The following is a 27,866-nucleotide window of genomic DNA, read 5'->3' on the forward strand; positions in this document are numbered from 1 at the left end:
GCCTCCTTTTATACTACTATATTGCACTGCCTGTGTTGTGATTACGATGCAAAGTGCATACATATGCAAAGGAACACGCACTGCGGTGACCACAGCCGTTAAGAAACACATCAAACAAATTCGCAATTGCGAATGGGTACTACCATCAGTTGTAGAGTGGAATGACGAGGATGAAAATTTGTGCCAGAGCGAGACTCGAACCCGGATTTCCTGTGGTGTACTGCCCATTCGTCTCTTATAGGGTGCCTAGGAAGCTGTTTTCTCGGATATCTAGACAACACAAAAGCAAATCGCATTAATGGTTTTTATTACAGTAATTGAACTGACAATACCTAACTTTGATTTACAATGTCGTGTCGCAGGCAATTGGCGACATCCAAATAATTGTCTTTAACTATCAAGTAATGGATATGAATCACAAGTGTCGGCTCTTCGAGTGCTCTCTTCCAGCGCTCTCTAAGTTTAAAATAAAACTTGTCGGCATAACATTAAATTCCGCTGTTCCACATCCGTAACACACAACAAAAACGCAACTTCACTGACGGCGCTCTCAAAAATCGTAGCTGCACCTGGGACTGATTGTGAATAGGGATCAACAAGCCGGTGGACAATACAGGCTTTCCAGATAGCTCGCAGCTTTGTCAGTCTAATTGCTTTTCTCGCACATCTCGCATACCAGTCATATTAGGCTGACCGAAGTCTAGGTGAGGTTGAAAGGTGGCAGTTCGGTTGGGAGTCGGCGAAGCCAGCGAGAGTTAACTCAAGCGAATGTAAATCTTGTAACGGCATGTGTTTTATGCTTACTGAATTTTGATGAGTAACTTACTCCGCGATCTTGATAACATCATGGACAAAAGCATTCTTATGGTATCGGTGGGGATAAATATTTCAAAAATTTTTTCACTGCCCGGACCCGGAATGGTTGGTTACTTCAGCGAACTGGTCTACAGAGGCAAGAAAAAGATGTTCATAACGCTCGTTAAATACAACCGAGCTCTTGGTACTGGAACGTTTCCTGGGAAGACGACTGCTGCCGGGCGACGTCTGGCTCGCGTGGGCCGGCAGTGGCTCGTAGCTGCGTCGCTCGCTATCTGTGGAACGCCGGGCGCTATCTGGCGGAAGCGTCCCATGCCTGCTCAGATACGAGTTGCCGGCGTGCCTCTGCACAGTTCGCGCTTCGGGTTTCGCTGCCGTCGCCGTCATTGCCGCCCACGAGGTGAGTCTCTCGTTCCCCGCTGGTCCCCTTCTGCTCCTGTCTTTGCAGTGTGTGGTCGTAAACAGGGCAGTGGAAAGCTACTTGCAAGTCTCCTCTGTATATGACACTGTATATCATTGACATAAAAACTGTAGATGCTTCAATCGTAAATTTCGAATTTAGCCCTTACATTTATGACAAAATAGTAATATCACTATTACTGATTGATTCAAGTCGTGAAATAAAACCACTGCCCTCCGCAAAAAAAAAACTCGCCACAAGCCCAGTGAAGTGACAGCCTGGTGGCCCAGTTACAGTTAAGGTACATGCTTTGAGGGGTGTATTATTAGTGATTATGAACAAAAACTTCCAATGGACATATGCCCAATTCCGAATGGTTTCCGAGATAGAATACATGTTATTTTTCGTGTTATTCACACATTGTCATTTTTTATAGCGTACGAAAGTAGTGTAGGGAAAGCTGAGACGAACAGTTTGATAGAAGGCACTTGTGGTCTATCAAGTCGGGAAACTACCACAAACTCGCCTACAAACATTGTCTAAGCTACAACACATGCTCATCGCTAGAAGTTTTCCATATTCGCGCGCTCTCGTCGCACAAACTATTAGTCCTACAGAAAAAATGGCTAGGACCTTTTTTGCATTAAGTTTAATGTAGTTTAATTTTGTACTGAGAGATGTTTTCTCTGGAGGGTGAGGTTTCAGAGTTACTCAAGAAAAAGGTACAAAAGTGATATTAAACGTTATCCACCACGGAAACCATTCGGAATACGCCTATGTCAACATGAAGTTTTTCGTTCAGAATCATTCGTTGAAGCGTATGCCTTTCCTCCTGATTCACCCTGTATCCATCCTGAGTTTACTTAACTACCGTCCTCTCTTCTTTGCTTACCTGTAAGTCGTTCCGAAACACCACTACTGCATACAGATACTTTGTTTTTATTACGGAACAACAGATAGCAAACTTTTGTGAAGCTGCTTCAGAGAGCGTAATTTTTTCAATATTTCTGTTTGGAAATCACTTGGTGGACTTGAACGACAGAACTATGGTTTTCTACTGTGTAACTAATTCTGCCCCTCCTGTTTGTAGTTGTTAAACATACATAAGTGATACAGTTTGGCAAGGACACGAATCACCGACCTAGTTCTGCACGGTAGGTCACATAAGTATTTTGTGTGTACCTGGAACATGAGAGCCGACTACTTCGCTAGCAAAGTGAAACTTCTGTTAAGAATACCGGATCGTTTCATTTCTATCCTCTTCCACCGCTACGCTTAGCTATCTGAATGACGCTCACCATTCCACTTGCAACTTATCACTTTCGTAATCTAAAGCCAGTTATTGACAACGCCCTTACCGGCTGTCAGCTTTTATCACGACTTAATTGTGGACACAATTTCGAAACTGAGAACATAATAATCGTAGCTTGTTAGGGCGTCTGCAGTCGGACTAAGAATATTACAAATTGAAGTGTCTGTAAATAATGAATCAGGATTAATAGGAAAATATTTTTTTCAGTAATTTGACTACGTAATCTCATTCATATCATATTAACTAAAAAAAACTTGTTAAAGCGTATGTTGAATTGAAAGTTATAGCAGTTTATTTAAAAAGGAAACAACTAGTCAAGAGACACTGGACTCGCATTCGGGAGGACGACGGTTCAATCCCGCGTCCGGCCATCCTGATTTAGGTTTTCCGTGATTTCCCTAAATCACTCCAGGCAAATGCCGGGATGGTTCCTCTGAAAGGGCACGGCCGACTTCCTTCCCCATCCTTCCCTAATCCGATGAGACCGATGACCACGCTGTCTGGTCTCCTTCCCCAAAACCAACCAACCAACCAACTAGTCAAGAGATCGTTCAATCGAATCCTCTGTAGCATGTTCCCTGTTGATGTCTCCTTTTTGAGAGCCATACATTAATGGTACTTTTATCATCTACATAGCTCGTGTAATTGTTTGAGTAAAACATTAATTTGGAAATTATTGGCCGGCCGGGGTGGCCGAGCAGTTCTAGGCGCTACAGTCTGGAACCGCTCGAGCGCTACGGTAGCAGATTCGAATCCTGCCTCGGGCATGGATGTGTGTGATGTCCTTAGGTTAGTTAGGTTTAAGTAGTTCTCAGTTCTAGGGGACTGATGACCTTAGCAGTTAAGTCCCATAGTGCTCAGAGCCATTTGAACCATTTTTTTGGAAATTATTTTGTAAATCCTCCATTTTTCTGCATGAACAGTTAGTTTGTAATTGAAAATCAAAAGAAATAATTATTGTTTTAATGTTAATCGAGATCTTGCAGGCCGTAGATTATGTAACATATTCCATTTTAATTTGACAAAGCATCTACGAAACTACTTCAGCCTTACACTGTAGATATATGGAGCCAGGTTTGATGATGTTTCAGTGCCGTCATTGCCCAAATATACCACTTCAAGCACTTTTATGTTCTTGTTGTAAGTGAAGGAATGTCCAGGAGAGTAATTCCAGTAGCAGACAAAATTAAAATATGAAATATAGTGCTCGGAATATTTAGATTGCCTTTCACACGGAGAAATAAGCGGTTTTCACGGTACAAAAGTTGCATGAAAAGTTGTGGGCGCAACTTGCTGTTCCGTGCTGTTGTGGAGAGGGGAATCAGTAAGCTGCCTGTTGTTCCGGGGGTAAGGCTGCCTGTTGTTCCGGGGGTAAGGCTGCCTGTTGTTCCGGGGGTAAGGCTGCCTGTTGTTCCGGGGGTAAGGCTGCCTGTTGTTCCAGGGGTGAGGCTGCCTGTTGTTCCAGGGGTGAGGCTGCCTGTTGTTCCGGGGGTAAGGCTGCCTGTTGTTCCGGGGGTAAGGCTGCCTGTTGTTCCGGGGGTAAGGCTGCCTGTTGTTCCGGGGGTAAGGCTGCCTGTTGTTCCGGGGGTAAGGCTGCCTGTTGTTCGGAGGGGGGGGGGGCTGGGACTGCCCGTTGTTTCGGGGGGCCAGGGCTGCCTGTTGTTTCGGGGTGGGGGAGGGGGCTGCCCGTAGTTCGGGTGGAGGAGCGGCTGGCTGCCCATCCGTTGTCCGGGGGGGGGGAGGAGTGGGCTGCCTTTTCTTGTGGGAGCTGAGTTGTCTGTTATGGAGGTGGCTTTGTTTTGTAAGGCATAGAACAGGTAAATCATAGAGTGCATTGCGGGATATTATTATCTAACCATCCTTTAGACCGGCTAATGAAGAACACATCAGTTACATAATTTATTGTGCAGGTAACAATGGGTATTCACTAGGTTTTTCAGAATCTCATCCACTAAATTTCTTCAACATCTGATATTCACAAGGATTATTGACATCTTAAAACAGCTGATACAGAGCAAATTAACTCAAATCAACACTTAAGTAAAATTCTTGATTCGTGTTCAGCCTCCTGGATGGCCTTTATCACAGTTCGAAACATTCACGAGGAAACGCCTCCCATTTGAAACTCGTGGGAGAGCTGTGCGAAGAGAAGGCAGTGGGACGCGGGTGGCCATTCTAGGAAGCGCGGGACGTCCGTATTAGGCGGCCGCAGAGGTCGTGGCCGGCAGTTTAAGGGGTCCGGCCGGCGCGTGACCCGCGGCCCGCCGACGTGAAGGCAGGCAAGCAGGCAGGCGCGCTGTGGGCAGCGCGCGGCGCGGCTCGGCCCACCAGTGCTGCGGCGGCGGGGCGACGAGTGTGACGGCGGCGCCGAGCTGACCAGCCGAGCCGCGCCTCACAGGTAACGTGGGCGGCGCCGGCGACCTCTGTGCTCCGCGGCTTCTCTGCTTGAAGGGCCCTACACACGCACCGACCGGCCGACAAACTGGACTTGTGTAGGGGTTTCGACCGACCGAGCGACCGACCGACCAGCTTTCCCTGTCGCGGCTCCGGGCGGGTAGGACCAGCCGACTGCCCCACCACTCTACCCAACAAATCGTGCCGTGTGTGGCGCTGTCGTACCAACCGTTGGACAAAAGTTCGTCTTTTGGCCCTGCGCCGGGGTTCAAATGTTGTTCCAATGTATGTAACTGGGTGCGAGGCGGACGAGACTATAAAGCTAGAGTTTTTGGAGAACTTTAAAGATAGCAGATGTTTGTGAGACCCTTCCTGCGAGGAGCATAGCAATGTGGATGCAAGAAGTGAAGCATTTTATTTATTTTTTAATGAATCCATAACGGTTTCGTGGGGCATATGGGGAGAATAAAAGTCCGTCGACCGTCTATATTTCTGTTTTCAGGCTTTATTTTCAATACTTATCGAAAATGAAATGTAAAATCCGAGATATATACATTTAACGGGCATCAGTACAGTAAATACTTGTCTTTTATTGGTATAAGCTTTGAAAAGGAGTCCAGTCCATATCCAAGGTCTGGGCTATGAAGAACCAAGTGTGAGATTTTTTTTTTTTTTTACAATTCTAACAGTTGTTAAATGCTTCCTTTCTTATGTATCTGTTATATTTACTAGATGCTATGCGTCACCACCATGTGCACTCTATATCCTTCGAATTTTAAATAAGTTTCTTAAACTTACAGGTCATCTTTTATCCTACGTATATAAACAAATTAGTAACTTTTACGTGAACATCTTTGTTTTTTGCTTTACCACGATGTATTTCGTCAGTCAACTATAAGGTGCAGGTTTCAGGAATCATAGTTGATAACTGTGGATAATTTGAGGTCCTCTTAACTTCTGCCAGAAACTAGAAATCATAATGTATCTAACAGCCTTTCCTTGCAGCCTATGTGACTGTAGTCACTTGGTGCAGGGAGTGGCAAGTGACCCTTAACATAGACAAATGTAATATATTGCGAATACTTAGAAAGAAGGATCCTTTATTGTATGATTATATGATATGATAGCGGAACAAACACTGGTAGCAGTTACTTCTGTAAAAATCTGGAAGTATGCGTACGGAACGATTTGAAGTGGAATGATCATATAAAATTAATTGTTGGTAAGGCGGCTGCCAGTTTGAGATTCATTGGGAGAGTGCTTAGAAAATGTAGTCCATCAACAAAGGAGGTGGCTTACAAAATACTCGTTCGACCTATACTTGAGTATTGCTCATCAGTGTGGGATCCGTACCAGGTCGGGTTGACAGAGGAGATAGAGAAGATCCAAAGAAGAGCGGCGCGTTTCGTCACAGGGTTATTTGGTAAGCGTGATAGCGTTACGCAGATGCTTCGCAAACTCAAGTGGCAGACTCTGCAAGAGCGGCGTTCTGCATCGCGGTGTAGCATGCTCGCCACGTTTCGAGAGGGTGCGTTTCTGGATGAGGTATCGAATATATTGCTTCCCCCTACTTATACCTCCCGAAGAGATCACGAATGTAAAATTAGAGGGATTCGAGCGCGCACGGAGGGTTTCCGGCAGTCGTTCTTTCCGCGAACCGTACGCGACTGGAACAGGAAAGGGAGGTAATGACAGTGGCACGTAAAGTGCCCGCCGCCACACACCGTTGGGTGGCTTGCGGAGTATAAATGTAGATGTTAAGATTGGCTTGCCGATGTTCAGCAGCGCCGAAATGCATGTTTCATCCATTCTTCGATAATAACGAAAATCATCGGCACGCAACTGCTTAAGTAACAGAGCATTGGTCAATTTCTTTCTTTGCATTTGCCATTTCTTTGCCCACAGCTTTCTCTCAGCTTTTTCTTGACTTCGTTACCTCTTGAAACAGCCAAAGCAACCCAAACCTCCTTTTTTGTTTCTGAGTAAAACCAAGCTGTATCTCCTAGAACATAAACAATGAACTTAGAACGAACAATTCACAAGAGGAGGGTGGCGCTGTAATCGCTGAGTGCAGTCGGTCGGGACGTGTGTAGGCTGCCACCAAATTGGTCGATCGGCCGATAAGCATGCGTCGCGGCCTAGCTCCCGTGTTCACCTGCATGCTCCCTGTCTCTAGGGTGAGCTATTGGACGTTCCGAACCCATCTGCCTGAGAATGGGAGAGCTCCCTCAAGTAAACAACTGCTATCTGGTCTCTGTTACAAGGCATCTCCATTCTCTCCTCTCCTCCCCTCCCCTTTCCCATCTCCGTTCACATCTTCGTCGCCCACCCCTTCTCCTTTCTCGCAGCTCCCCCCTCCCCTCTTCTGGTATTCAGTGTGAGCTTAGCGGAGAGGTGTGATTTATTCCGCTTTATGTGGCGTAGCAACTGAAGACACGACTCGTACTTGAGGGGCAGTCTTCTTTAATTTCCGATTCTGAATTAAAAGTTTTCTATACAAAACGAAAAAGTAGCGATGCTCCCAGCCTGTAACAAACATTTAGAATCGCCACTACTTCGACGCTTTACATTTCGTTGTTGCTGCTTGTGTTGCTGAAACACTTTCTAGTGGACTTCACCCGACCGAGTGAAGCTCTGCTAGACCTCCACCCCTCAATATATAAAATCTAAGATGATTTGTGGAAATCGAACTAGGAACCCCCGCATCAATAGCCAGCAGTGAAAATAACCAAAACACGGAAGCGGTCAGTTTTCCGTGATTTCCCTAAAACATGTCAACAGTATGGCTCGACAGACAGTTCGGCAAAGGTACAACTTCCTCCACACCTTGTTTCCTTCATTCCTCATAAAATCTAGTGTACCGTCGCATTTGACCTTGCTTCTCGTTGTCGACAGTACAAGAATAGCCAACATGTTGGTGACTCATCCCAATCTGACTGACTTAAATGGTTTTCTCAGTACTCTATGCTATGTAAAAACCAGCCTTTCTTCACGTGGATCTAAAGTGTAAGCGTCGGTTTAAATGGCAGTACGGAACTAAAGAAGAAAGTGGAAAACGCTAATCATGTGTATTTCTGGTAAAACCTACATAGACTGTACTAGGTTACATTTTAGCTATGCTATCGAATTTTGTCATATTCCAATCGCCTATGTCTATACGCCACAGTAGGTGCACTAATCTCTTATTCTCATGATCCCTAAGCGAGATACGCTGTGGTGGTAGCATGAGGACTCCAAACACAGCAACAATACTCTGTACATGGTCGTATTAGCTTGTTGTGTATTATTTCCCTTAGACATGCATTGCATTTCCCTAGAACCCTTCCCACAAATTTGATTCTTCCTTCTCCGTACCTTGTGTTACCTGGCTTCACAGCCTTCCCTCTTGATGGGCTTTTATTACTTGTTGAGAATATGAAAGATGTACCTGTTGTCGAGTATCTATCCCAGAACTACATATTAGGACAATGCACACAATTTCGAGTCCCATAAAGCTGTGATCTATGAGTTGCCTTGCTTGTGTGTTGATTTAGGTTCAAATAGCTCTGAGCACTATGGGACTTAACTTCTGAGGTCATCAGTCGCCTAGAGCTTAGAACTACTTAAACCTAACTAACCTAAGGACAGCACACACATCCATGCCCGAGGCAGGATTCGAACCTGCGACCGTAGCGGTCGCGCGGCTCCAGACTGTAGCGCCTAGAACCGCTAGGCCACTGTGTTGATTTTGTCGCGAGGATGACGGAGCAGCGCAGAATTAACTTACGGGAACGCGAGAAGACTAAATGAAAACTACGTCTAACTTACCACAGTAGGAGCGGATTTCATGTAGTCAAACCAATGTTAAACGAATTCAAAGTCCCGATCTGAAAAATGGCTTCCAGGTATTCGATGTTACCCATGTCGAAGGTACGTACATACCAGAAACTTCACGCTATTCTTATAGAAGCAAAGTTCCACGCCGCTTTTAGTTTACGTCAGTTTAATTTCATTTCATGTCATTATTCGCTTAAAAATGAACGATGTACGGTGAAGACTCATCTTCCTTCACCTCTTTCTTGTTCAGCTATGATGAATGTCACAAGATATGCGTTGTTACAAGAAGTCAGACGCACCATAATTAATGGAGTAACTGCTAAAGCGATAACTTGCCATCGCAATTTTCACAGAATTCTCAAACAAGATTATTTTTCTTGCGTACTCTATCTAGGGTATGATGTGTTTCAGACAATCCAGACAGAGAAAATGTTGCATTTTGTACAATTTCTCCTTGTTTTTGTAAAAAGTCGACACAGGGACCGAGTGTCGTGTAGCGACGGAGATATGACCTTTCAGTATCTCACTCGAGTCTCCGGTGATATCAGTAGTTTTCCAGTTTGTTTCCTCTTGTACAGCGTCCGGCTTTCCGCCATCCATATCATCTGGTCGTGGATCGTTCCTTTCATCACTATAACTTGTATATTTATAACATAATTATAATATGTGGGACCTAGATACTTGCTTCCAACAGGCAGGCCGACGTCTGGGTGAGAACAGTTAGCAGTCCTGTAATTCTCGTATCGTGACGCATCCCGTTGGCACAGGGCTTTGCATTAGCTCACTGTACACTTTTAAGAGTGGCTTGGAAGTACCTGGTAGCCACGATTCCTATTTTAATCTCAGGAGAAGCAAGGGAGCCACACTCCGATCTGTCCGTGTCCGAATGAATTTTGGCGTCACGGAACGTTAGATACCCAGGCGGAGATAATACGTGCAATCCCTCATTTACAAGGCAAACTTCGCTCCGTCTTGTCTGAATGTCACGCTCACAAATTTTGTTTAAAGCAGTTCTCTTTGTGTAGCACTATTTTTGTTTCCAAATGAAACTGAGCTGTTTTAAAAGGTTGCACGTATTTCATTAGAGATGATCTTTTGCGGCTTTCATTCCCGCAAGCTGGGCGTTCAGATATCAATTGCTGCAATGTAACTTCAAAAGAGCTTGATTACTTTTCTACATCTCGCTGTTCCAAAATTCGCATTCGAGATACGTTGCCACATATGTGTAAAGCACCCATATCCTATTCATTTAGGACGAGTTATGCCGAGCGGTTCTAGGCGCTTCAGTCTGGAACCGCGCGACCGCTACGGTCGCAGGTTCGAATCCTGCCTCGGGCATGGATGTGTGTGATGTCCTTGGGTTAGTTAGGTTTAAGTAGTTCTAAGTTCTACGGGGCTGATTACCTCAGATGTTGAGTCCCATAGTGCTGAGAGCCATTTGAACCATTTGAAGGAAGAATTATGGGAAAAAGACGTATCAAGAAAGATTGACAATGGTGAACTTACACCGCAAGTAACAGAGAACTGTAGGGTTGCTTGGTCATTCTGTGTATAGCAAGAGAGATCAGTGGCGAAATTGAATTTCGTATCAGTTCAAGAAATCTGGTGTTGGCAGTATGTAGGTACTGAACTGGGTGCTCGGTTGTACACGCAACTAGCATTTTCGAATTGATCTTAAATTTTTTAAAGTTCCACAATGTTGTAAATTCGTATCATCTTCGTCTAAAGATTCTGGAATCGATCGCAGCCACCAACCGATGAGACGACTATGATGATGATGATGATGATGATGATGATGATGATGATGATGATGATGATGATGATGATCTACGGCTGATATAGAATTTCACTAGGAGTAAAACTCATTCTGCCAATTGCATTTACAAAAACTTTTTTTGTCTTTGGTACGGGGAAGGTTCTGTAAAAGCTCCGTATTAAACAATCGTCATCGGCATGTGGACGAAACAACAGCGAAAGCTACAGATGACACACGCAGGTATATCTACAGAAGATGCAAGCTATCGAAATAAACTCATAATAAACTATTTAATCACCGAAAGTAACGCCGGTAAACATATTTGCATCCACATCTCAGAATGGGCAGAACAAAAACTCTTAACATTCTTCGAATTGACGAGAGCGAGCTAAGAAGTTAGAAAGTAAGTCTAAAAGCAGTCGAAATATTTGTCAAATAATAATAATGACATAACTGATGGAAATACAAATTTTAAACGTTCCAACAATTATTTTATCGATGAGAGTTAATAACGCCAACGGCCTTGCCGCAGTGGTTACACCGGTTCCCGTCAGATCACCGTAGTTAAGCGATGTCGGGCTGGGATAGGACTTGGATGGGTGACCATCCGGTCTGCCAAGCACTGTTGGCAAGCGGGGTGCACTCAGCCCTTGTGAGGTGAAACTGAGGGTCTACTAGATTGAGAAATTGCGGCTCCGGTCTCGGAAACTGACATACGGCCGGGAGAGCGGTGTGCTGACCACATTCCCCTCCATGTCCGCATCCAGTGGCGCCTATGGTCTGAGGATGACACGGCGGCCGGTCGGTACCGTTGGGCCTTCACGGCCTGTTCGGGAGGACTTTTTTTAGTTTTAGAGAGTTAATAACTGGGCCCTGTTGAGGAGCAGTCAACTGTTTTGTCCCTGTCTCCTCGACCTGTATAGAATGCTAGAAGTCTCCATGTGGGACAGAGCAAAACCGGTGCGTTGCGAGTGGTGATCACTGCAGATCCGGCCGTGGTGTGTGGCAGTGTGGGCTTCACCGCTGCCGCCACCCAGACAGCAGTGGGCGGCAGGCGCTAGCTATACAACACGCAGTGCGGTGACACGTCAGCCTGTTCTGCCCACGCTGGCGGTAACACGCGGACACCGCCCCATTGTGCAGTCTGCACGCGAACGCCGCCGCTCCTTTCCACTGGCTACGAGAGAAAATGGGGTTGACTGAGTGCCCGTAATTACTATAAACGCTGTATGCCCAATCATGTGGACTGATGTCCTGCTATTATGCAAGCAGTTATTCTTTTCAATACCGAAACATAGTCTGGCATCAGCCGGTTTTTTATTCAGGTCTTGTCGTCTAGAGCAGCGTTTCTCAGCCGCCGTGTCGCGACACATTGGTGTGTCGCTGGTACATGTCAGGTGTGTCGCAAGACTTCTAACGTCTTCTGATGCGTCGGAGATAAAATATCTAGAAGATAAAAATTTAGCGCCAAATTGACTCTTGGAGTAGTCCGGTTTGCAAGAAATAGTCAATTATACTCGAATATACTCATAAAAACAACAAAAAGGATGTACAGGGCTATTACAAATGATTGAAGCGATTTCATAAATTCACTGTAGCTCCATTCATTGACATATGGTCGCGACACATTACAGACACGTAGAAAAACTCATAAAGTTTTCTTCGGCTGAAGCCACACTTCAGGTTTCTGCCGCCAGAGCGCTCGAGAGCTCAGTGAGACAAAATGGCGACAGGAGACGAGAAAGCGTATGTCGTACTTGAAATGCACTCACACTGAAATGCAGTCATGACAGTGCAACGACACTTCAGGACCAAGTTCAGCAAAGATCCACCAACTGCTAACTCCATTCGGCGATGGTATGCGCAGTTTAAAGCTTCTGGATGCCTCTGTAAGGGGAAATCAACGGGTCGGTCTGCAGTGAGCGAAGAAACGGTTGAACGCGTGCGGGCAAGTTTCACGCGTAGCCCGCGGAAGTCGTCGAATAAAGCAAGCAGGGAGCTAAACGTACCACAGCCGACGGTTTGGAAAATCTTACGGAAAAGGCTAAAGCAGAAGCCTTACCGTTTACAATTGCTACAAGCCCTGACACCCGATGACAAAGTCAAACGCTTTGAATTTTCGGCGCGGTTGCAACAGCTCATGGAAGAGGATGCGTTCAGTGCGAAACTTGTTTTCAGTGATGAAGCAACATTTTTTCTTAATGGTGAAGTGAACAGACACAATGAGCGAATCTGGGCGGTAGAGAATCCTCAAGCATTCGTGCAGCAAATTCCCAATTCACCAAAAGTTAACGTGTTTTGTGCTATCTCACAGTTTAAAGTTTACGGCCCCTTTTTCTTCTGCGAAAAAAACGTTACAGGACACGTGTATTTGGACATGCTGGAAAATTGGCTCATGCCACAACTGGAGACCGACAGCGCCGACTTCATCTTTCAACAGGATGGTGCTCGACCGCACTTCCATCATGATGTTCGGCATTTCTTAAACAGGAGATTGGAAAACCGATGGATCGGTCGTGGTGGAGATCATGATCAGCAATTCATGTCATGGCCTCCACGCTCTCCCGACTTAACCCCATGCAATTTCTTTCTGTGGGGTTATGTGAAAGATTCAGTGTTTAAACCTCCTCTACCGAGAAACGTGCCAGAACTGCGAGCTCGCATCAACGATGCTTTCGAACTCATTGATGGGGACATGCTGCGCCGAGTGTGGGAGGGACTTGATTATCGGCTTGATGTCTGCCGAATCACTAAAGGGGCACATATCGAACATTTGTGAATGCCTAAAAAAACTTTTTGAGTTTTTGTATGTGTGTGCAAAGCATTGTGAAAATATCTCAAATAATAAAGTTATTGTAGAGCTGTGAAATCGCTTCAATCATTTGTAATAACCCTGTACTTTGTTTGCTTTTTTACGTATAGGAAGACTAGCATATGTTGGGGTATAGCGCAAGTTTGAAATGTGTTTTGGTGTGCCACAAAGGAGAAAAGATTGAGAAACGCGGCTCTACAGTGCTAGGTTCAGTAGGACCTTCTTGACTTCATTATACAGCTTGCCACTGTTAGTTTCCTAGTAGCTGGCTTCGTACGCGTGCTCATCTGTTGGAGAAATACACAGAGTAACATATACAGGTCTTTTTATGTGGTTCATCAAAGGCACGTGCCGTGTTCGTGTGCCTGTCTTCAGCAGACGAGCACACAGCTAACAGCTACCACGAAAATAACCAGAGCAAGCTGCAAAGTAAGGTAAAGAAGATCCTACAGACGCTTAACATCATAGAGAACAAGACCCGAATGAAAGTGATAGTGGAAGATAGGACTCTTTGTAGACGTCAGCGCCTATGTTTCATGTACTTGCACACAAATTTTTCTGTCTTGGTTGCACTTTATTGTTCCCGACTACGCTTTTCGGCACTCAGTCATGATCGTGTATTATTTGACTTAAAACGTTAATTTTTTCATGTGAGGATGGCCGATTGCCGAAACGCGGAATCAGAAATAATAAAGTGCGACCAAGGCAGAAAATTTTTTGTTTGGAACTGAATAAAAGTATGCACTGGTGATTGTACAAAGGCGCCGAAACATGTATGGCCATTAAAAACAATAATCGACTGCATAATACGTGAATCTGAATTCTCACAATTTAGTTTGCAAACACACATGCCGGAACTTCGAAACCAAACGCCGTAAACACAATTGAAAAATTAAAGTCAAGCCAGATGTGGGGTGATAATGCAGGAAGCATTCATACTGAAGAGTAAATGAATTGGTCATCTACCTAGTAGCATACAGCTCCAATTGTTACCCTGATTACGCCGGCCGCTGTGACCGAGCGGTTCTAGGCGCTTCAGTCCGGAACCGCGCGACCGCTACGGTCGCCGGTTCGAATCCTGTCTCGTGTATGTATGTATGTGTGTGATGTCTTTAGGTTGGTTAGGTTTAAGTAGTTCTATAAGTCCAGGAGACTGATGACCTCAGATGTTAAGTCCCATAGTGCTCAGAGCCATTTGAACCATTTACCGTGATAACGAGAATGGTACATAACGGCATTCACTCTACCAAAACACCATAAGTTTTGTGGAAGCATCCTGAACCATACGCACTTCTCATCCGCCCACAACTACGATGGATGTGGACACTAATGGATGGAGACACTAACACACACTTAATTTTTTTTCCTGACGCCATCATTTTTATTAAAAGATACACAACCTGATTATAAGCATTTGGGCTCACTTCGCAAGAAAAATTTCATGGACCGCTGAAATGTAGCTCTTATATAAAGCCATCGGTAATAAACCACCAACCGTAGAGAAACTTACCTAAAAAATGGAGTGTCACACTTAATTGTTTCATAAATACATTTTCCCGAACGACTGACAGTTTGTAAAACATGAAAGGTCTATGCTCCTGGGGAAGCAGCAATTTCGCCTCTGCCGTCACATGTCGTACAAACCGTCAGGTGTGTGTGTTGTCCAGTAAGGACATTGATGACCATGCCGTTGAATGCCCTGAAGTCATCGTAGTCCGGCGACAGCCAAGGAGGTTGGTCAGGGCTGACCCAAACAAGAGCATATCCGGGTCATTGGCATCGCTGATGTAATCAAGAGTGTCGTCGGGTTGGCAGAGCTCAGAAACGCCCTCGTTTGCGTGGGCGTTCCTCAAACCATTCTGAACAAGACTGATGGGGGTGGTGAATCACATTGTAAAAGTCACAGTACGCCTTTCGGCGAGATGTGTTCATATGAACGAACTAGGCTTCTGTGTCGTTGACCCGCGAGGGACGTCAGCAGACGTATGGGGGCCCCGTGTAAATATCGTAACCTCCCCACTATTTGTTTCCGTATGACATCTAGCCCAAATTTACCTCCCAGTCCATAAAAAAATTACGTATTACTAAAACTATGCACCAACAAGCTGTTCTCCAACGTAAACTCGTATGCTAATCTTTGACTAAACAGCACCTAACTTGAATTGAACTATAACTGGTCTGAATACAACTTGACTTTATATTAAATGCGCAACTGAAGTAAAACAATTATCTGACCCTAATTGAAATTTCTGCTTACCTTAGGTCTTGACAACGTTGTTACACACTTCTCGAAAGCACAATAGCAAACAGTAAGCAGGCAGCGGCTACGCTAGAGTTCTGTTCCAAAATAAATATTCAAACTGTTGCATACCACATGGTGCAATGTGTTAATGCGTAATGATAAACCTTCTTTAAACAGTGGAATGGGGAGATTAGCTATTCCTATGAAGTGATATTCCAAGACAACTACTTTAGAATGAAGTGTGTATTCAAAAAAGACAGAGTAAAATTTCGCCTGATCTCCACACACATCATTGGTCTGAACAATGTCATGCTTAACAAAATGAACAATGATTTGAAAAGGGTACAGTGTTAACAGAGATGTTCCATAAAAATCAAACAGCTTAATCGATTGATATCTTAACGCATGATTGAGAGAAGACGACTAGTCTTCGTATCAGCTCTGAGCAAGTTAACTTGCTAACAATCATTCCGACTAGTTGCGCAGTGCTGCAGTCTTACCTTAAAAAAACTGTAGTTTACAATAAATCTTCATTTAACTGATACAAGTGAAAGTAGCGCTGTTGAATACGTCCATCGCCTACCACACTTCTGCTAAGAATTTATCAGGCTGCGTAGAGCACACTGTGCCACAACAAAACCAAAAATTGTTTTACATGAACATAACTTGCGCTCTCTCTGTCTCTCTTGCATGTCAATAACTTAAAAAAAAAATCGGCGTGTTCGAACCCTGCACCCATCACTCGTTGTTCATCACTGAAATGGGGGGTGAATTGCTCCACCGTGGCCAGTCTATCCGCTATTACAATATGCGATACTCCTCACCGACAGTTGCCAACGAAGCGTTGTCGACCACAGCATCTGACAGGGGGAAGAGTTTTTCTGCTGGGCGCTTTCTTTCTTTCTTTTACTTATGCCGTTTTTCCCGCGGATACGCAGGGTCGCCTTGGTTAATCGGATGTGGCAATGTTAGTGGAAGGGGTGGCCGGATGCCCTTCCTGCCACCACCCCGTACCCCCCGGGAAGGAATTAGTGTACCCCAACTGTGTGCGACTAGTGTAATCCATGGAACAGCGCGAAAGTGTTCAGATGTATGAGAACCGTGTAACTGAGGCGGGACGTGGGGACCAGCCCGGTATTCACCTAGGGGGATGTGGAAAACCGCCTAAACACTACATCCAGGCTGGCTGGCACACCGGCCCTCGTCGTTAATCCGCCAGGCGGATTCGATCCGGGGCCGGCGCGCCAACCCGAGTCCAGGAAGCAGCGCGTTAGCGCGCTCGGCTAACCTGGAGGGTCAATTTTTCTGCTGGGCTCTGTACACGCAAAATGTGAGGAGACAAGTGCTTGCACGGTCCCGTTTGTCGGGTACCCACGATCCGGCCGCGATTAATTAAGACCTTGTCGCACCTATCGCCCCCCGCTCGACTGTCACTCAGATGACCACTACATTGCGTGACGATGCTCCAGTCATTCTACACCCCGAACTGCTCCATTCGTCCTCGTGACGAGCCAAATCATTGTGACCATCTGTTTAATAGCGTGTTGGTCCACTTTTCAAACACAGTGCAGTAACATTTCTGCCTGGCATGGATTCTACAAGTCCTTGGTAGGTTTCCAGAAGTTTGTGGAAACAGATGTCTACTCACAGGTGACCAAACTCCGGAAAATAACGGGACGGTTGTCAGAGGACACGCAGCTGGCGCCCGATGTGTGTTCCACTGGCTACAGTTAAGCGGCATTTGCCGACTAAGTCATCAACGTGATTTTGCTATCATGCTTCTCAAACCACTGCAGCACGATTATCGCCTTGTTTCGCGTAGAATTATCCTGCTGGTACGTGTCCTCGCCATCAGGGAAGACTTCAGCCGTGAAGAGGTGCAAGTGGTCCACAATAATGTTAACGTAGATTACTGTTGTCATGGTGTCTTAGAGTCCCATAGAAGCCCAATTCAGTGTACCCCAAAGTATAATTCCGCTCTCACCGGCTTGCGCCTGTGGCTCAGTGCACTTTCAAGCAAATCTGGATGACGGCTATAAGGACCCAACCATCGATATGGTGTAACAAGAAATGTGATTATTCGACAGGGGACGCGTTTCTATTGATAACCCAGTGATGGTGTGCCCACTGCAGTCGTAACTCACTATGTCTTTGGGTCAACACGGACACGTGTAGGGGTCTAGGGGTCGTGTGATATGGAGCTCCATGTTGAACAATGGCCTTCGAACGGTGTGCTCCGAAACACCTGTGCCTGCACCAGCATTTTACCCTGACGTCAGATCTGCCACAGGTCCCTGAGTATCGTGGATTACAGAGTGGGGCAGCCTCCGATCTCTACGCTTTGTGATGATACGTAGTCGTCTAATGCCATACGGCCTCCTCGTTATTTCACCATCCTCCAACCACTTTCCATAGGTGCTCACGACAGTAGTACGCCAACAGGCGACCGGTTTCGCCGTTCCTGATATTCTCGTTTCTAGCCACAGCGCCACAACATTGTGTCCCTTTCAAAGCCGCTTATATCAGTGGGTTTCCGCATTTGCGGCCCGTGTCTTCGCTGCAATGGCTGCCCATTCCTCTCTCTTCCGCTTACAGTCTTTCCTTACTGCATCATGTGCCCGCAAAACCACCAGGAGGCATTGAACCTCGCGGTGGACATGGTCATAATGTTTGGGCTAATCAGGCTATATCTTTAACGGAGCAGCTGTAACTTGATGAGACTGCCCATGAATGTATGTCCCGATAAATCCGTAGTGTAGAAATAGATCGTTCGGTCCATCCAGACTAGATGGAGAAATTCTCGGCATTGGAAGAAACAAGTAACACCGTATCGAATAGGGCATTTATAGCAAAACACTGCGGAGTTCATGTTCGGACCATCCCCTACAATTTAATCTGTGCTGTTAGTCAATTTAAACTGACAAGGGGAGGCCGCCAATTGTGAAATTCAGATTCGATTCATACTGCGCATAATAAAAGCTCATGGCCAGAGGTGTAATGTGGCAAAGCACCAAGATGCACTTCTCAGCCGTTGTCGAGAAAATCGACAGTTAAAAGAAACCGTTGCGGTGAAATACTCTCTACGATTAGTAATTTTCTACAGCGTGGTGGTGCAGCGGTAAGCGAAAATCAGTGCGGACGGGACAGCTTTGGTACACCCTATTAAACAAACGGAAAAATGGAGGCGGTACAATTGGAGAGCGATCCGCCTTCACCAACATGCATAAGCAATTCATTAATAGTTCATATATATATATATATATATATATATATATATATATATATATATATATATATATATATATGAATTGCAAAAAACTAATAATAAAAAAAATATTGCATGGCGCGAGATTCGATCCGGCGACCTTCGGATTACGAACCCCAGCGCTTACCGCTGCGCTATGACGCTGCAGAAAAATCATTAATCGTAGAGAGTATTTCACCGCAACGGTTTCTTTTAACTGTCGATTTTCTCGACAACGGCTGAGAAGTGCATCTTGGTGCTTTGCCACATTACACCTCTGGCCATGAGCTTTTATTATGCGCAGTATGAATCGAATCCGAATTTCACAACTGGCGGCCTCCCCTTGTGAGTTAAATGCTGCACGTGAGCACAGGAGAAAGTGCTACATTACATGTTAGGACGAAGTTGGTATCTAGAGGGACTGAAACGCCCGCGCGCTCTATATATGAGTTCGCAACTGTCCTCATAACAAGTTCCTGCCGTGTAGCTGGTCCGGCGAGGTGCTGCGATCGCAGCGACAGGTGAAAGTTCCAAGGAGTTCGTTGCTCTAGAAAGAAAATACATACTACACGTAGGAACACGACAGGGTGATGGGGGGGGGGGTGGCGGCAAGGGGGTGCACTTGCTCTTACGTGGAATCTGGACCGCAGAGTTTTTATTCATTACTGGATTCTCATACGCCACATATACTCATCAATACTCTGGGATATTATAAATATTTCGCTCTATTATAATTCCAGTCTTGGATCACAATGTTAATTTGTAATGGAGTTATTAATTTCTCTCGGTAATGACCGTCTCCAGACACGAGTAAAAACACACGGAAGTCTCTCTCTCTTCATGTGCAGTATGTACGCTGCATGGGGCTTAATTATTATTAATGAAAATATTTTTTAAATTTTTAGTAGCTATCTGTCCGATTACGCAAGTCTCGTAAACGGTTGGCCCTGACTAGTTTTAGTACGCAATCTGACTGCATAGAACAACAACAAAGACTGAAATGAAAATTTCCTGTTAACACAATTAATTAATTAATTAAGTCCCCAGCAACTATAAAACCTACGAAACCAAAGCACAAGTGTAATTGTTCTGTGTGTGGGAGTGTGACTCAACGTACACATCTGGCACGGTTCTTCTTCAACAAGACAAGAAATTTTAAATACCATTTATACTGACGTGATAAAAAAAAATTAGAAATACTATAATTGCGCAAGAAACCCAGAATTACACTCTAATACAAGAACACACGCCAGATGCTTTGTTGACTGAACCTGTAATGACGCATTATTTAGGACACTGAAATAATGAGAGAGAAGAGAAAATTTTTTTTTTACCTTCGTTTATATTGATGAAAAGCACTCTAAACATTACAATCTCTCTCCACACCGACTCGCCACTACCACATCTCAACAAGAACTTTTCAGTATCACATCTCAGCAAGCACTCTTCCCTACGACATCTCGGCAACCACTTTTCACTAGCACATCTCAACAAGCACTCTCTGCTACGAGTTCTTAACAAGCACTGACTACTACGAGTCCTCGACAGGCACTGCCAGTGGAGGCGGCTGAATAATACTCTTTGGCGCAATCTCTGGCGCTGTGGCTCAGTGTAGCCACCTTTCAACGCTTCCGCAGTGCTTTTCACATATCGTAAATTTGTCTGACGAAGCCGAAGTTGGTAATGATTTTGAATGCACCACCACATGTAATGGCGCGACACCTGCCATGCAACAAGTTTACTCAGACCTGAAGACAGTTTTTACCGACCGAAACTAATAACCTGATAAATTAACATTGTGATCCAAGAATGGAATTAAACCAAATATTATCCTATGTCGCTAGAAATGTTTTCGTGACTATGTGACAACTGTGTAATTTTTTTTTTTTTTTTTTTTGCATGTAAGATTCAGTTCTTACGGCATGACCAAATCATTGGTAAGAAAAAAGGCAATTTTAGTGTGTTGCAACTCAACCCATGCCCCCGAATCCCGATTGCGCACTACCTTGTTTTCGACACGTCACAAAACCAAAGAAAACAATTCCTACGGAAGTCCGCCATTATGTCTCAGCTTACCACTGTATTTCTCACATCAGTGTAATAGCCGTGTCCAATGGAGTAACTTCAGTTAAGACAGTAGCGGAAAACAATATGACGTGGGATTAAACCAGATTTGTAGTGCTTCGTCAAATGGTTTAATCATCATTACTATTGTACGTCCATTGACGATCACTACCCTTATTAATTTAAACGTACATGTCTAACTGTAAAAGGAACTGACAAATAAATTTGTAGCGGACTACAAGTGATAGAGTAACGGTTCAGACAGCAGCTGCGACAGCGCACACAAACTGAGAACGTAGTGAAGCACAGTGCTCGCTATCGTTTATGACGAGGGAAGAGAAATTGAACGTCTTCTCCTGCTAGCTGTCCTTTAAACTGGTTGTAGTCAATGGATCCGCACAGCGTGACAAACAGTATAAGGAGCTCAGCCTTCTTGCAGGTGGCAACAGATAAGTAATGTCGTTTAGGTTGTTGCTATACTAGTCACATATACATGGTGGTTGTTATAATCAAACTTTCGTTACTTGAGAAGTGCAACCATGAAAAAAGTGTTCGTAGGGCAATGAAATGTTGTGGAAACATTTGTAAAGACATGCGGGAGAGAGGTAACGAGTAAACCATTGAAAGAAACAATTTAATTACCATCTGAGAGGGCAACATTTGTTAACTGTGCACCAAGTGTACGTTCCATGTTACAGAAGTTGCTCCATCTGAGACCATCTGTATTCACGACAACCTAGAACCGCATTAAAGGACGCCATTTCACCAGTTGTTCGCAGAACTTTCCGAACGGTAGACCAATGGAATGTCCTGCTGTCGTGACACAGTTCGCCCACTGCCTGAAGACCGCACATTGCATGCAGCATTCTCAGTCATGGCAACAGGAACTTCAACAATTGAATCATCAGTTGTTGAAACCAAATACGTCATTTTTTTTACACTTTTCAGGAGAAACGAAAAACTGAATACTGCCCTATGTATTACTGCTGCATATTGGAATTTTTCAGAACTGGAATTGACTTCATTCTACTCTTATTGAGAGAGAAATAATTAACTTAGAGTATATAATTTCGATATTTAATGATTTCAAAGTTTTTTGGCTAATTTGGTTTCAACAATTTACAAACATATTCTTGCTTTTTTAGGATTTGATTGTATGAACACTTCAAAATACATTAGCATTGTGTGACAAAATAGAAGAAACTGAATTTTTTTAACAGCAATAATGATTAACTGTACATTAGCTATAATTTTAGTCCGTCACTGGCCAAGAAAGCACTTCTTAATAGAATGATCCCTTTGCAGAAGGCACATATTCAATGACTTTCTTCACATCTTCCATCTTCATTCTGGAAATAGGTACTTGCTATGTTAGGTAAGCCATTGGAATGTTGTTCATTAATCCTGAAATGATGGGCCCATGTCTTTTTCTTAAGTGAAAAGTATGTCTTTCTAATCCATCGATATATAGATTCGAAACACGTGCGAATTCGTCATTACATGTATATTAAGGAAAGCTTTCTTGCAAACCAGTTTGCTTTCACTTCCAAGCATTATATGGTAAACAAAGGTTGCATCCCTCAACATTCTGGATCAGATTCGCGAGGACACCTCTGCTTTATTGCTTTGCTTCAATAAGGCGCTGCAGATGTAAGTCCTGGGCATCTTCTGTAGGAAGATAAAGAAATCTTGCCATAATAATATTACGTTGAATTACGTCAATGGAGGCATAACATTTCATTGTGCAGCTGAAAGGAAATTAATAACACAAGATTAATATTGCTGTAATATTTATATTATTTACGTCTACACAGTTTCCTACGGTTGTTCCAAGAGAGATCGATATTTACCTGCAAGATTCTCTAACTACTTTCCCTGGAACATAAACTCCTCTGTAATTTCGATAAGGCAGTCCTTTGGTACGAGCTGTCTTTACCTTTTTCCTATCATAATCTGCACTACTAGTCTTCCTTTTTAGGGGCATAGTAATACAACCAACTGTCGCTCAATGAGCATTAACAGTGACTGTTACTGCCACAACAAAGGAGGTGGATAGTTTCATCAACAATGTGCAGTATTGGAGGAAAACAAATTCTGAGCGGGAACGAACAGCCTCTGTCGAAAAGAAAAAAGTCGGTGACTTGGTTGCTTTCAACAACTAACAGCGTAAACATCACCACCTTTTCTACAATTTGTAGGAGCATGACTTATTTCAACACCAAGCGATAGGCTATACTCTTAAATGTACTATTCAGTGAAAAAACGAAAATTGAAAATTTTGACTTTTTTGTTTCAACAATTTGCGATTCAATTTGTGGCCCAGTTGACAGTTTCTCCCAGGAGCAATTTCCAAATCGCCAGTTAATTCGAACTTCTGAATTACGTACGTCAAATCTCCTGCAGAAAGAGGACCTCTCAGTTTTTCTTTATTGCTTCGATACTCGCGAAGAGCAGCAGAACCATTGTTATTAGAATGAGATTTTCACTCTGCGGCGGAGTGTGCGCTGATACGAAACTTCCTGGCAGATTAAACCTGTGTGCTGGCCCGAGACTCGAACTTGGGACTCGGGTAGAGCACTTGCCCGCGAAAGGCAAAGGTCCCGAGTTCGAGTCTCAGTCCGGCACACAGTTTTAATCTGCCAGGAAGTTTCAGAACCGTTGTTATTGTTTAAATAAAACAGCTTTACGAGTAAAGCTCCGTTTGCCTTGTCCAAATCCACGTTGACTGCCTGCAACTGTAACGCACACAGATGCCTATCAACCATACGTTGCCGTACCAGTAAGGGCGCCTAACGGGAAGTCATGACACTAAAACTACTAACACGCAAATCCTGCGGCGTAGTCTGAACATCATTCCTATAAAGTTGTGTACCCATACTGTAAATACAGGGTGATTCAAAAAGAATACCACAACTTTAGGAATTTAAAACTCTGCAACGACAAAAGGCAGAGCTAAGCACTGTCTGTCGGCGAATTAAGGGAGCTATAAAGTTTCATTTAGTTGTACATTTGTTCGCCAATTCAGCCAATAAAGTTTTTGGTTCCTTTTTCTTCGAAGGTGCTACTGTAACTGGACTACAGTATCTGGAGATGTTAGAGAATTGGCTGTTCCCTCAGCTCGAACAAGAAGCACAACAATTCATATTTCAGCAGGATGGAGCGCCACCACATTGGCACTTATCTGTCCGTAACTACCTGAACGTCAACTACCCGAGGCGATGGATCGGCCGCCAGGCAGCCCGTGACAGAGCACTTCATCACTGGCCTCCAAGAAGCCCTGATCTTACCCCCTGCGATTTTTTCTTGTGGGGGTATGTTAAGGATATGGTGTTTCGGCCACCTCTCCCAGCCACCATTGATGATTTGAAACGAGAAATAACAGCAGCTATCCAAACTGTTACGCCTGATATGCTGCAGAGAGTGTGGAACGAGTTGGAGTATCGGGTTGATATTGCTCGAGTGTCTGGAGGGGGCCATATTGAACATCTCTGAACTTTTTTTTGAGTGAAAAAAAAACCTTTTTAAATACTCTTTGTAATGATGTATAACAGAAGGTTATATTATGTTTCTTTCATTACACATTTTTAAAGTTGTGGTATTCTTTTTGAATCACCCTGTAGTTTTCCGTCTTCAGTGGAGCAAGTAGTGCAAGTTTAATTATAACCACCCTGTGTACTCTATATACTGTTCGAGCGTAGCTATGGAGCGCGAGTGGAGGGGGAGATGACATCGTTTCTACAAGGAACATGGCGTCCTGTTGTGACCAGCAGTATGAATTTTTATCATCGATGTGGAAACGTGACGCCAGAAGCAACGCTGTGTACCTTGCAAACTATCTCACAAAGTGTACATCAGTCACGACGATCCATAATTGTTTTATGCAAATAAGCTAAATGTAAAGTGACTGCAATGCGAACATACACAGAATTATATGTAACAACTAAATCACAGCAATAATAAATAAGTTGTAATAGTATTCCCGTCTAAAACAGTTATTTATTTTCACAGACTTTGCACCCGTTAGCATTGTTTGTGACAACCTGGTTCGCTGCATCTTATAACGTTCGGTGTGGCTAGTGAAGGCAACGATGTCCGCAGTCGTATCTGCATCTACATGATGTAGACCGAGCTATCAAGCAGTGCCATGCTTCCTTTTCAGCTGTGATATTGTTTGCGTTGTTACTGATGGAGTATGACGTATAATAATATCAGCAGGAAGACGACTGTCTTAAGAGGAAATTTTGTACAGCCATGATCGTTTCTTCCTTGGATAACGCACTCGAACGCGCTTTTTGTTTTCCAAAAGACGAGCACTGTTACCTTGTTGCCTTCGATAGATGTAGTGTGTAATGAGAATTCGATTAAAGTGTTCTACAACTGTAGTTGTCTGAAACGTACCTGACCAGATAGAAAACCGTAATGGAAGCTGCACGAAATTTTAGTGGTCCGTCATCTTGCCGCCGCCATAGCTGTGTAACGGCATCATATTAGAGGGCGCTTTCGCTGAAACATCGTGAAATTCCGTGGACATCTGCTCTTCACCTAAGTTCGAAGATTCAACATCAGACTGGACACTTTTGGTGTACTCATTTTCAGTTGCATCATCTTCTCGAAAGAAGGAGTTAGCCTAATAGTACTTTCTGTACACCATTTTCTGTTTTTAAAGTAGTAACTGTACTATCCATACGCACACTGAAACAGTTCGAATGCTAAAAGGAAAAAATTGCGAAGTACAGTATTTTCAAGATGATTTATACGGTTTCATAAGACTCTTCTAGAGTCTCGATGAATGAAGATAGAAACTATATTAACTTGAGTATAAACTACAAACATTTAATTTGTAAACAGATCCGATTTTAAGAGGATGTATGTACGGCATGCGTGCTTATAGAACTTGGGATACATGTCACCATAACGTTTAGTGTTAAAGTTCATTTGGCTTTTGATGTGCCCTCCACCGCTCGCACGACAAACGTACAAAAGATATGAAATTAAAACTTTCCTGGTGTACAGATTGGTCCAACTTCCTGTCACGATATTTCGGCGCTGAGTCTTCTGGCCGTCTCATGTGAAAACTAACAATTCTCTGAGCTCACGTACTTACGACCCCGCCGGCACATGTCTCGTGTGTAGTCACTGGCGTTGCGCATGCGCTGCTTGAGAGGCAACTTGCAAATGGTGCCAAGTTAAACATTTAGTGTCGATGCGACTTACGTTCCCAGCGCAAGAACGAACTCTGTCAACTGACTGAAGGGCATGGTGCTATATTACACTTTGCAAGCCACTCCCGAAAACGCTCTGGACTTGGGATACGACTCAGGTGGCGTTCCACCACCATGCACTGTACCGCACGCGACTATCAAACTATTTAGGCGCATTATTCGAGGATCCTCCTGCCCATTGGGGTTTTCCGAATACTAGAAGGCACACACAAAAATGATTCACGAAACAAGATTGATCCTCAGAAGCAAACGTTTTGGAGGGACTCCCCCTTACATTCATTGCGCGAAGACGACTCGGAAGCTTCTGGTAGCGGTAGTAGGATCCCGTTATATATATAAAGAACACATTGACACCGGTGTGTCAGACCCACCATACTTGCTCCGGACACTGCGAGAGGGCTGTACAAGCAATGATCACACGCACGGCACAGCGGACACACCAGGAACCGCGGTGTTGGCCGTCGAATGGCGCTAGCTGCGCAGCATTTGTGCACCGCCGCCGTCAGTGTCAGCCAGTTTGCCGTGGCATACGGAGCTCCATCGCAGTCTTTAACACTGGTAGCATGCCGCGACAGCGTGGACGTGAACCGTATGTGCAGTTGGCGGACTTTGAGCGAGGGCGTATAGTGGGAATGCGGGAGGCCGGGTGGACGTACCGCCGAATTGCTCAACACGTGGGGCGTGAGGTCTCCACAGTACATCGATGTTGTCGCCAGTGGTCGGCGGAAGGTGCACGTGCCCGTCGACCTGGGACCGGACCGCAGCGACGCACGGATGCACGCCAAGACCGTAGGATCCTACGCAGTGCCGTAGGGGACCGCACCGCCACTTCCCAGCAAATTAGGGACACTGTTGCTCCTGGGGTATCGGCGAGGACCATTCGCAACCGTCTCCATGACGCTGGGCTACGGTCCCGCACACCGTTAGGCCGTCTTCCGCTCACGCCCCAACATCGTGCAGCCCGCCTCCAGTGGTGTCGCGACAGGCGTGAATGGAGGGACGAATGGAGACGTGTCGTCTTCAGCGATGAGAGTCGCTTCTGCCTTGGTGCCAATCATGGTCGTATGCGTGTTTGGCGCCGTGCAGGTGAGCGCCACAATCAGGACTGCATACGACCGAGGCACACAGGGCCAACACCCGGCATCATGGTGTGGGGAGCGACCTCCTACACTGGCCGTACACCACTGGTGATCGTCGAGGGGACACTGAATAGTGCACGGTACATCCAAACCGTCATCGAACCCATCGTTCTACCATTCCTAGACCGGCAAGGGAACTTGCTGTTCCAACAGGACAATGCACGTCCGCATGTATCCCGTGCCACCCAACGTGCTCTAGAAGGTGTAAGTCAACTACCCTGGCCAGCAAGATCTCCGGATCTGTCCCCCATTGAGCATGTTTGGGACTGGATGAAGCGTCGTCTCACGCGGTCTGCACGTCCAGCACGAACGCTGGTCCAACTGAGGCGCCAGGTGGAAATGGCATGGCAAGCCGTTCCACAGGACTACATCCAGCATCTCTACGATCGTCTCCATGGGAGAATAGCAGCCTGCATTGCTGCGAAAGGTGGATATACACTGTACTAGTGCCGACATTGTGCATGCTCTGTTGCCTGTGTCTATGTGCCTGTGGTTCAGTGTGATCATGTGATGTATCTCACCCCAGGAATGTGTCAATAAAGTTTCCCCTTCCTGGGACAATGAATTTACGGTGTTCTTATTTCAATTTCCAGGAGTGTATATATATATAGGGTGTTACAAAAAGGTACGGCCAAACTTTCAGGAAACA

At 44.8% G+C, this 27,866-nt stretch overlaps 1 protein-coding gene and 1 pseudogene across 5 annotated transcripts in view; both read left to right on the forward strand.

Annotated features, from left to right (window-relative positions):
* LOC126473185 (rab11 family-interacting protein 4) overlaps positions 1–27,866 on the forward strand; it is a 939,113-nt gene that overhangs the window by 789,105 nt on the left and 122,142 nt on the right. The window lies entirely within an intron of this gene.
* On the forward strand, positions 11,008–11,125 carry LOC126475961 (5S ribosomal RNA; annotated as a pseudogene).

The sequence above is a fragment of the Schistocerca serialis genome, chromosome 4 (assembly GCF_023864345.2).
Source record: "Schistocerca serialis cubense isolate TAMUIC-IGC-003099 chromosome 4, iqSchSeri2.2, whole genome shotgun sequence".
NCBI lineage: Eukaryota > Metazoa > Arthropoda > Insecta > Orthoptera > Acrididae > Schistocerca > Schistocerca serialis.